Source organism: Vombatus ursinus, unplaced genomic scaffold, assembly GCF_900497805.2.
Source record: "Vombatus ursinus unplaced genomic scaffold, bare-nosed wombat genome assembly UNPS02014802.1, whole genome shotgun sequence".
Taxonomy (NCBI): Eukaryota; Metazoa; Chordata; class Mammalia; order Diprotodontia; family Vombatidae; genus Vombatus; species Vombatus ursinus.
In genome coordinates, this window is record NW_020954580.1 from 2,912,611 (window position 1) to 2,922,879 (window position 10,269).

The window sequence follows — 10,269 nt, forward strand, 5'->3', positions numbered from 1 at the left end:
AAATTTTAATATACTACCAATTATTTCTTCTGTGAGGGTCACAAATTATTATTTCGTCATTTTTATTTCTCTCTTGAACAATTCAAGAGCATCTTGCTGTGGTTCCATGTTCTCTGAGTAATCCACAGAATCCTTGCTTCATCATCTTTTGATTTATTTTCCCTTTTCTTGCAATTCTTCAGAAGCATTTGGACCTCTTTAAGTGTCCTTGAGGCCATCTTTCCTTCTCTCATTATTATCTTCCCTGTTAGTTTATATGTTTGTGCTTAAGGTTTTTAAATTTTGTTTTCTTCTTCCTGAGATCTTTGACAATGTGTTTTTCCACTCTTGTTTATTTCCTGATTCTTTCCTCTTTTATGGTAGATTCCCTAAGGGCTGGGTCTCAATGGTGTCTCAGTCTTTCCCTACCCGATTTTTCACCAGCCTCAGTCTCTATCCCATGTGACTTTAGGGGGCTGGGCAGAACTTGGTTCAGATGGATGCTGGTCTCTTTTCCTTCAGGCCTGGTGGAACACCACATCCATACTGATGCTTGACCCAGTTCTTTCTGTGGCATATTTTGCCACCCAAGGGAGAGTGCATCTCCTGCTTTCTCATTCCTCTACCTCCTCCTCACAGAGTAAAATGAGAGAGCATAGTTTAGTTATGTTGCTTATTACCACAAAACATTGGGGTGAGAGCAGTGGAGAGGAGATGCTTTAGCATAGACTATAGGAGCAGCAAGGGAATTGCTGAGTGGATTTCAGAGCATAAGCCTATAAGTTTCCCTTTTGCAGCCCTTCCAGAGCATGAAGACTGGCATAGGTGGGGATGCTGAATGGATTCATTAGGGATTATGATTTAACCTTCTCTGATGTTAATTCATCAAATTATTACTTCCTTGTGGTTCTTGGTGTTTAGACTGTGGAGACAGCTAAAATAGCTTTTCTTCCTGTACATAACTCTTACTTGGGAAAGATTAGATAGGCTCTAAAAATCAGAGAAAATGTCTGGTTCCTCCATCTTGTTCATCACAGGTTGCACAAATCTTACTATAATGCTGTAGTGTTGAGGAGATGTAGTGTAGTACATAGTGGGCTGGATTTGAAGTCAGCCCCATAGTCAAGTTTTCCCTAGCCATGTGACCAGGAACAAAGGATTTACTCTCTTAATGCCCCAAGGAACTCTCTGAGATTAGAATCTGAAGAACAGGAGTAGAGTTATATCAGTAGAGGAACTTCCTATACCAGAAAATTACTATATTTAGATATAGACAACTAAAAAAACATTATAAGAGGATCTTCTTTAGATATGAATAGCAAGAGTATTTAACCTTGGTTTCATGGACTTAAAAAAATCTTTTTCATAATTGAATTTCAATATAATTGATTTCCTTTTATAATCCTGTGTATTTTATATTATGCATTTAATGACATTATTTAAACAAAAGATCCACAGACTTTACCTGGCTGTCAAAGGGTTAAGTATGACAGACATAAAAAAAAAAAAGGTAAGGAACCCTTCCCTGCTCTAAGGAGAGGATGGTGATTGATTTTTCTGAATTCTTTCATATTTGTAACTTCTTTAGCTTCTCAAAACTACTCTGAGAGGGATGATACATAAAAAAAATGTAGTCACAGATTGATACATAATGGAGTCCATTTGACACATAAAAAAATGGAGTTACAGATAAAAAAACTGAAGTTCAAAGAGGTTCTGTGATTACTGTAGGTCACACAGCTAGTTAGGGGCAAAGCCACAAGATCCAGGTCTTCTAATTCCTAGCCTGGCGCTCCTTCTACAGCCCATGTTTTCCTTTCATTTGCCTAGTAGTTTCCATGATGAATTCTAAAACCTGAGCAACAACTTCCACCCTCTTACTTTTCAATTAGTTGCATAATCTCCATATTTACTTACGTATTCATCTATCATCTATCTGTGTATGCACCTATTGATAGATATGGTGGACTCAACCAGTAAGTGAGAAATGATTAATAACTTTTCATCCTCTATTTCTTCACACCTTTTTAATAAAATAGCCCTTTAATATAAAATTCTTATTTGTCACATTCCTACACATTCCTAAAATATTTCCACCAGGAATAGACTGCTGGAGAAGAGGTCATTCTATATATTCAGGATAAAACTGGGGATGACTGGGAATATCTTCAGTGGCTTCTTTTGGAACCAGCATTTTTCTCCAGAGAATATAAGATGCTTGAGGGTAGGGAATATTTTATTTTTATATGTGTCCCTAGTACCTAGCACAACATCTGCACAAGGCATTTAGTACATTTAAAAATGAATTGAATGAGTCCTTAAGAATAAATTTTCTAAAAGAGAGGGATGTGAAGGTTAGGCCATAGCTCCAGTACCCTGGTATTTCTTTCAGCTCTTCTTTCTTTTGATGTCACTGAGGAGCTGGTGATCCTGACAAAGATGACTTAATAATGATTTTTGAGTAGTGTAGATAGGATAAATTTTGGACAAAACTGTGATATAAGTGAGGTTTCTGCATGGAGGAATCCACAGCATGCCATCTACCTGTCCTGTATCCAATTCCTGCTCCAAGATGGTTTTCAATTAAATTAAGATAGTGACTTAACAAGACATGCTAGTCACAGAATATTGGAGCTGGAAATGGTCTTAGAGATTATATAGTCTAATGTGTTTCTTCATTTTACAGATGAGGAAACTGAGATAAGAAACCCAGATAGTTAAGGTACTAGCTGATAATAATTTAAGCTGATAATAAGCTGATATATAATAATATAGTCAATAATATGGCCCTCCCATAGGGTCATAGTTTTAGAATTAGAAGGGACTTTAGAGATCATGTTATCCAGATTCTGCAGATGATGAAACCAAGGCTGAGGAAAACTTAGGTGACCAGTCCAACAATGAACATAGAAAACATATCAGAAATGAGATTTGAATGTAAGTCCTATGACTACAAATCTCCTTCATGCTATTTAAAAGGAAATGCTTGGGGGTTGAGTTGGAGAAGGCCTTCAAGACTTCAAACAATGAAGATTTGTACATTATTGGTGGATTGAAAGTCACTTGATTTAGTGTTGCCTAGAGCCCGTCTACTTTTACAGGAAGAAATAACTCTTAGCATTGTAGTTAAGACTGTGCATGGCTGGCTCTCTCTCCCACTTTTGAAGATGGAAAACAAAGTCTCTTTTCTTTCATCCCAAGACTTTCTTTCATCCACTTTCTAGTCGGTTGCTGATGCTCAATGTCAACATTCAATAGAAAGAAGGCAAAAATCAAACAAAGCATATTTTCTCCCATCCAAATTGGATGTCCTTGTAGCCCATAGATGTGTCTTAAAACTGAGGCAAACTGATCAATTATTTTAAAACGTGTCCTGTGAAGAATCATTAGAGTTGAGGGTGTTTATGTGACTATGCTGCTACAGCATAGCCACCATCTTCAGACCCCTTGGTGCAGTGGAATAAGAGCCAGTCTGGAAGTCAGGAGACCTGGATCTTGGTATTGTCACCTTGAACAAGGTCCTTCACTTATTCTGGAGACTGCCTCTACCTGTGATTAGAAAGTTGTGAGTTTTATTTTTCTATTTCTCAATTTTCTTATTATTTTTTATCTGGGAAGAACGCAGACACATTTTTAGAACTATTAACTTAAAGAAAATGAGGTGCTTAGCACCCCTTTCTCTGCCAGAGAATGTATATCTTTAAGACAAACCAATGCTATGTCCTTTGTCTTAGAGCTAAGGTTTTCTTTGGCTGCACTGGGGGAAAAAAACAAATAAACAACAACAAAAAAATCCTCTTCTTTTTCAGGTTAGCCCCTCTACCTGTCCCTAAGGGTTCTGACCCACTTTTACTCTGCCAGAATGTAAACACAAAAATTTCAGGTGAGTACCCTTACCGCCCTTCTAGAAAAATACCTGACAGTAATACATATTGTGGTATATAAATTGGTTGTTACCTGGGATTTTATTGGTGTAGTTCACTCCCAGTAAAGAAATTCTCCCACCAATTGAGACTCCCAAATGTTCTTTAATTTATACATATCATTATCATATTATAATTATTATATGCACATATTTATGCATAAATGTATATATACATGTGTGCATATACATGCTTATTTATATTTTTTGTTCAGTCATTTTTCAGTCATGGCCAACTCATTGTGACTCCATTTGGGGTTTTCTTGGCAAAGAGATACTGAAGTGGTTTGTCATTTCCTTGTTCAGCTCATTTCACATATGAGGAAACTGAGGCAAACAGAGTAAAGTGAATTCCCCAGGGGTCACATGGCTATCTGAAGCCAGATTTGAACTTAGGAAGATGAGTCTTCTTGATTCCAGGCCCAACACTCTATCTACTGCGCCACCTAGCTGTCCCATATCATGTCATGTCATGTCATGTCATATCATATCATAACATACCATATCATATCACATCACATCACATAACACCAGTATGTGTGTATGTGTATATATGTCTGTACATGTACAAGATATATACATACATGTTTTGTGTAACACATATACATATGTGTTTGTATAGAGACATTTATATGCTCACCTATGTATAGCTATAATTTTGAAGAGTTACCTTTTGGAGAGTTTCAAGGGGCATAAAGTGACTTGCTCAAGGTCACATGGCCAGTATTTAAAAGAGACAGGTCTTGTACTTAGGTCTTTCTGACTCTAAGACTGGATCTCTCTGCACTCTACTACTCTACCACAATATTTCCCAGATTGTTGTTGGTGGAGGTAGAAGGGGGGAGACTTTCCCCAAATTAAGGCTGATAGATTCTGAGAAAAGTAGGTACTAGGTCTTCCACAGACTAGCTGTCGTGTCGGTTTGCAGCTAAGGTAGTCACTGGTATGACATTGAATAATATCAGTAGACTGGCAACTTGTCTTGGAATGATTAGCAGTCATAAATAGCTGCCCATGTAGATACAACTGCCAAGGCAAGGGCCATCAGCAATTATAGGTTAAAAGCTGCATCTTCATTTGGACTGGGGTGGGGAACCTGTGGCCTCGAAGCCACATGTGGCCTTCTAGGTCCTTGTGTGCAGCCTTTTGACTGAGTTCAAGTTTTACAGAACAAATGCTTTTATTAAGGGGATTCATTCTATGAAGTTTGGATTCAGTCAAAAGGACACACTTGAGGACCTAGAGGGCCACATGTGGCCCTGAGGCTGCAGGTTCCCCACCCCTGACCTGGACTAATTCATACTGATACATATGCTGATTTGACATGGATCTTCCACCATGTTCTGCTTATGGCTATCTTTGCAGCCCATGGGGAAGAGCAGATGAACAGACCTGGCTAGCCCTTGGGTGAGGGGCTATGACAACACTCTGCTTTCTTCCTCCCTGTAACCTTTCTGAAGACCTCTCTCCCCTGCTCACAGCTGCAGCAGGATGATTTGGGCCTATAGGTCACAGAATCAGGCTGAATGCAGTCAGGAGGAAGTGACTTGATTGACCATTCTGGCAATAGATGTGTAGAAGACAAGGCATGTGTGTGTGTGTGTGTGTGTGTGTGGATGTTTGTGTGTTTGTAGAGCAAACAGGGCATGCTGGTGGCTGACAGAAAACCCATAGGTTCATTCCTTATTAAGCACATAACTGATGGAAAGTTGCAGCATACAAATGCCCACCCTGCTGATTTGCCCACCTTTGGTTTCGGCAGGTATTTTTATGTATGAACTTTGGGTGAACCTAGAGAAACAAAAGAGAGCTGAGATGGTGGGTGATGGGTGAAGGCAGTGACCTTGCAGGGTCATAGGAGGAATTCACTGGGGACCTTGGAGAATGCCTTGTCTTACAAGGTCTAATAAAGGCCAATAAAGGAAAGGATTAACCCAGCCACAGTGTCAGCACAACTATAAATCTTTATGCAATAATAAAATAATAGGATGTTATTAATTCAACCATTCTAGCTGCTCCTGAAATAGTATTAGAGCAGTATCATTGATTCATTTTTTTCAACTGATAATATATTATTTTCTAGAATTATTAACTGCTTTAATCGCCCCCCAGTACTACAATACAATTGGAAGAGATTGTGAAATATTTCCACTGATCCTGACAATTAACTTAATTTAAGGGTATCCCGTACGTTTTAGAATTAGGAATTATACTTTAAAACAACCTAAGGGGAAAAAAATCAAAATGAGACAGTGTATGTTTCTCAACCTCATGACTCAGTCTTACAGGTGAAAGTTGGGTCATATTTTTCTAGGCACTTTTTTTTTCTGAATACCTTTGGACTGGATGAGCTATCTGAGACAGTTCTCCAGCATCTACTTTTGGACCCTAGCGCTCTGCCCTTTCACCCTGGTCCAGATCCACAGCTTTGAAGGTTAGCCACAATAACCCTCTCTTCTTCCATACCTATTCTTTCTTTAATGCTTAATCTGGCTTGCTACCCATATCTCTACTGAAGCTGCTTTCTCAAAATTCACAAGATACAATGATCTCTTTTCAGCGCTCATCTTCTTTGTCCCCTAGAGGTGAGGACCCCCCTTCACACACATACACTTTCCCAGGCTACCACAGAACTTACAAGGCCTTGAAAGTTTCCCTTGGTACTTCTCTCATTCTTCTAATTTTTGTTATTCAATTGTTTTCAATCATGTCTGACTCTTTGTAACCCTATTTGAGGTTTTCTTGGCAAAGATATTAGAGTTTTTTGCTATTTCCTCCTGTACTAATTAATTTTACAGATGAGGAATCTGAGGCAAACAGGGTTAAGTGACTTGCCAGGGTCACACAGCTAGTAAGTGTTTGAGGCCAGATTTGAACCCAGGAAGACGAGTCTTCCTGACTCTAAGCTGGGCGTTCTACCCACTGGACCACTTAGCTTCCCCTCTTTCTAGTTAAAATTCGCCTTTATGGGTAATCTTTCTCTATTACATTATAAACTCCTGTAGGGCATGGGTGTGAAATATGGTCTTTTGTTCATTCATTCATTCATCATTCATTCTTTATGTCATAGGACATGGAGGGCCATTCCCTTGTCTCTTGGCTTCATCGATACCACGCTCTCCTTGTTTTCTGGTTCTCTTCTTGTTTAACTGCTCCTTCTCTGCCTTCTACACTGATTTCTCTTCCTCTTATTCAGTCAATCAACCATCAAGTGTGTATAAAACATCTATTTAGTGCGAGGCGCAGTGCCAGGTGCTGGGCATAGAAATGCAATAAATTAAGCAATCCCTACTTGCAAGGAACTTACATCCTAATGGAGGAGAGAAAAAAAAAAAAGAACAATATATAAGTAAACACAGTCAAGCATTTGGTAAGCACTTACTATGTGCCAGGAAATAATTAAAAGGAGACTATATCCAAAGTAGTTAAGTACTAGATAATTTGAGTGGGCAGGTACTAGCAGTTGAGAGCATCAGGAAAGGCTTCATGTTGAACTGTGTCTTGAAGGAAGAGACATATTCTCTTAGATAGAGGTGAGGAGGGAGTCTCATGTCAGTCGTGGAGGATGTCCATGCAAAGGAATGGAGATGAGGGATGGAGTGTCATGTGTGAGGAATGCAGCAAAAGGCAAATTTGGCTTGATTACAAAATGTGGGAGTTGTGGTAGTATAAAACGAGGCTGGAAAGATCAGTTGGTGGCGGGTTGTCAAAAGCTTGTAAGTTAAACAGAAGAGTTTATATTTGATCCAGAGGCAATAAGAAGCCAGGAGAGTTTATTGAGTTAGGAAGCAATGTGGTCAGATCTGTGATTAAGGAAAGTCCCTTTGATAGCAGGATGGAGGATGGATAGAGATGGTGGTGTTGGGGAATGGAGGCAGAAAACCTAGTTAGGAGACTTGCAGTAATCTAGAGGAGAGGTGACAAGAGCTTGAACTAAGGTGGTACCTGAGTGAGTAGAGAGAAGGGATTAGATTCCCCTTCCTTTATTCTCCTCTCTGTCCATTGAGGCTCCATTTACAACTTCATGAGTTCAATGCTCACTCCCACACCTGCCGAATCTCACCTTTTCACAGATGGCTCCTACCACTAATCTCCAGAGCTGATCTCTCTCCTCAGCACCAGTTCCACATTTCCACCTGTATACAAGACATATCCTATGGTACCCCTAACCCAACGTACCTGGAAACCAAGCTCATGTTATATGTCCCTATACCAGCTCTTCCTTCTAGCTCCACTGATTGCAGATGGGCCATCACCATCCACCCAGTCTCCATGCTTGAACTTGAGTGTTACCTTTGATTCCCATTATTCCTTCATCTTCTATATCCTATCAGTTGTCAATCAATCTCTCTGTCTTTCCACTGCAGCAAGACTTTTTAGTTCAACTTCACATCGGTGTCGCCTCCACATCAGTACACGCCCTCAGGGGCTACTACAGTCTCTCTGTAGGGTCTCTTTTCTTCACTCTCTCTCCACTCCAAACTTGGTACCCTGCTGCCTGACTTGCTTTCCTCCTGTACAGATCTGGTCATGACAGTCTTTGAGCCAGGGCTCAAAGAACTTCAATGGTCTCCTGTTGCCTCCTGAGTAAAGTTCAGACTCTTTTGGCTCACATTTAAGGGCCCCTATGAACTGATGCCACACTTCCCCTACAGTTTTATCTCCTACTATCTCTCTTCTTGATGTACTCTGGGATCCAGGCAACCAGACTCCTCTTTGTCTGGAAGTAAAATCTCTGGAGCTCTGCCTATGCTGATCCCACTTGTTGAATCATTCCGCTTCTGCCCTCTGCCTGTAGAATTTCTATCAACTCTTTTCATGCCACTCAACGCTTTCAGGAAAGCATCTCACAGAGAGCTGGGTGGTGTAGTAGGTAGCACCTTGGACTTGCAGTTAAGGAGATTTGAATTCAAATCATTGCCTTAGATCAGTGGTTCCTATTTTGTGGTAAGTGAATGCCTTAGGGGTTTGCAATGATAGCAAAATTAATTCACACTAAAAATTCCATAATTGCTCCTTAAGTAGTAAATAATTATGCAATTATGTTACATTTTCCCATTCATGACAAGTATATGCACGTTTGAAGCATCATAGACAAAAGTTATCATTATAGTTATTGTAACTCCTTAACGAATAAAGTTTTTAAAATTATGAAGAGTATCTTAAATTACCTAGGAGATTCACAACATTTTTGTTGTTGCTGTTCTTGAAAGGAGTTTGTAGAACAGAAAACATTGGGAACTACTGCTTTAAACACTATTTTGCAACACCCAAGCGAATTACTTACTCTATCTCAGTATCAGTTTGCTCATCCATAAAATGGGGATAATGATAGCATTGATCTCATAGGGTTATTGTAAGGCTCAAATGAAATAAATATGTGCAACACTTTTCAAGCCTTAAAGTGATATATATATATATATATATATATATATATACATATATACATATACATATATATTCAGAGAAAGAGAGAGAGAGATACACAGAGCACTGTTATTATCACAGTAGTAGACAGAGAACTAGCATTAAAACCGGGAGGACCTGGGTTCATATCCTGTATCTGACAACATACTGGCTGTGTGACCCTGGACAAGCATTTAATCTCTCAGTGATATAGGTAACTAACTCTCTAAGAATAAATTTTGCAGAGAAAGTGCCAGTCTACATTGGCAAAGGGCACTTCCTCTTCTGTGAACTTGTATACACCAACGAAATCACAAATCTGGTAAAATAAAAAGGGGGGGGAGTCAGTATTTGACTACTTCTTTGTTAGAGTATTAATTTATATTTTATTCTGGAAGATTAGCTTAAGAGTGGGCCTTTGTGAGGCGAGGGCCTATTGGGCAGCCAGGCGACATCTGAGTCAGGAAGACCTGATTTCAAATTTAGCCTTTTACACTTACTATGTGACCCTGAGCAAGTCAATAACCTCAATTTCCTCATGTGTAAAATGGGCATCAAAATAGCCTCTACTTCTCATGGTTGTTGTGAGGATCAAATGAGATAATAATTGTTAAAGTGCTTAGCATGGTGCCTGGCACAGAGTAAGTATGCTATAAATGTTTAATTGTATTAATAATAATAATTTCATTATTACTAAAAACTTAAGAGTTAAAAGGCAAACAAAGCTGACATCCATTGGAATCTGTTGGCGCTGGACAAGCACCTAGGAGGCTCCAGGGGCATGACACCACCATACTACCACCCTGCCCCAATTCAAAACTGCACATTATCTAGAAAGGAGACACTGGCCATCTTCAGCATTGACAGTAGTCAATGTAGTCAGGAGTAAGAAGGAAACAGTGGAAGAATGTCTGCCAGAAGGTCTCATTTTCTTGACCCTCATGAGATGCTTCTGTCAGTTT

The 10,269-nt window shown here is 39.4% G+C and overlaps 1 pseudogene; it reads right to left on the minus strand.

Annotated features, from left to right (window-relative positions):
• LOC114051487 overlaps positions 1–8,175 on the minus strand; it is a 33,353-nt pseudogene extending 25,178 nt beyond the window's left edge.
• Positions 8,176–10,269: the final 2,094 nt, after the last annotated feature.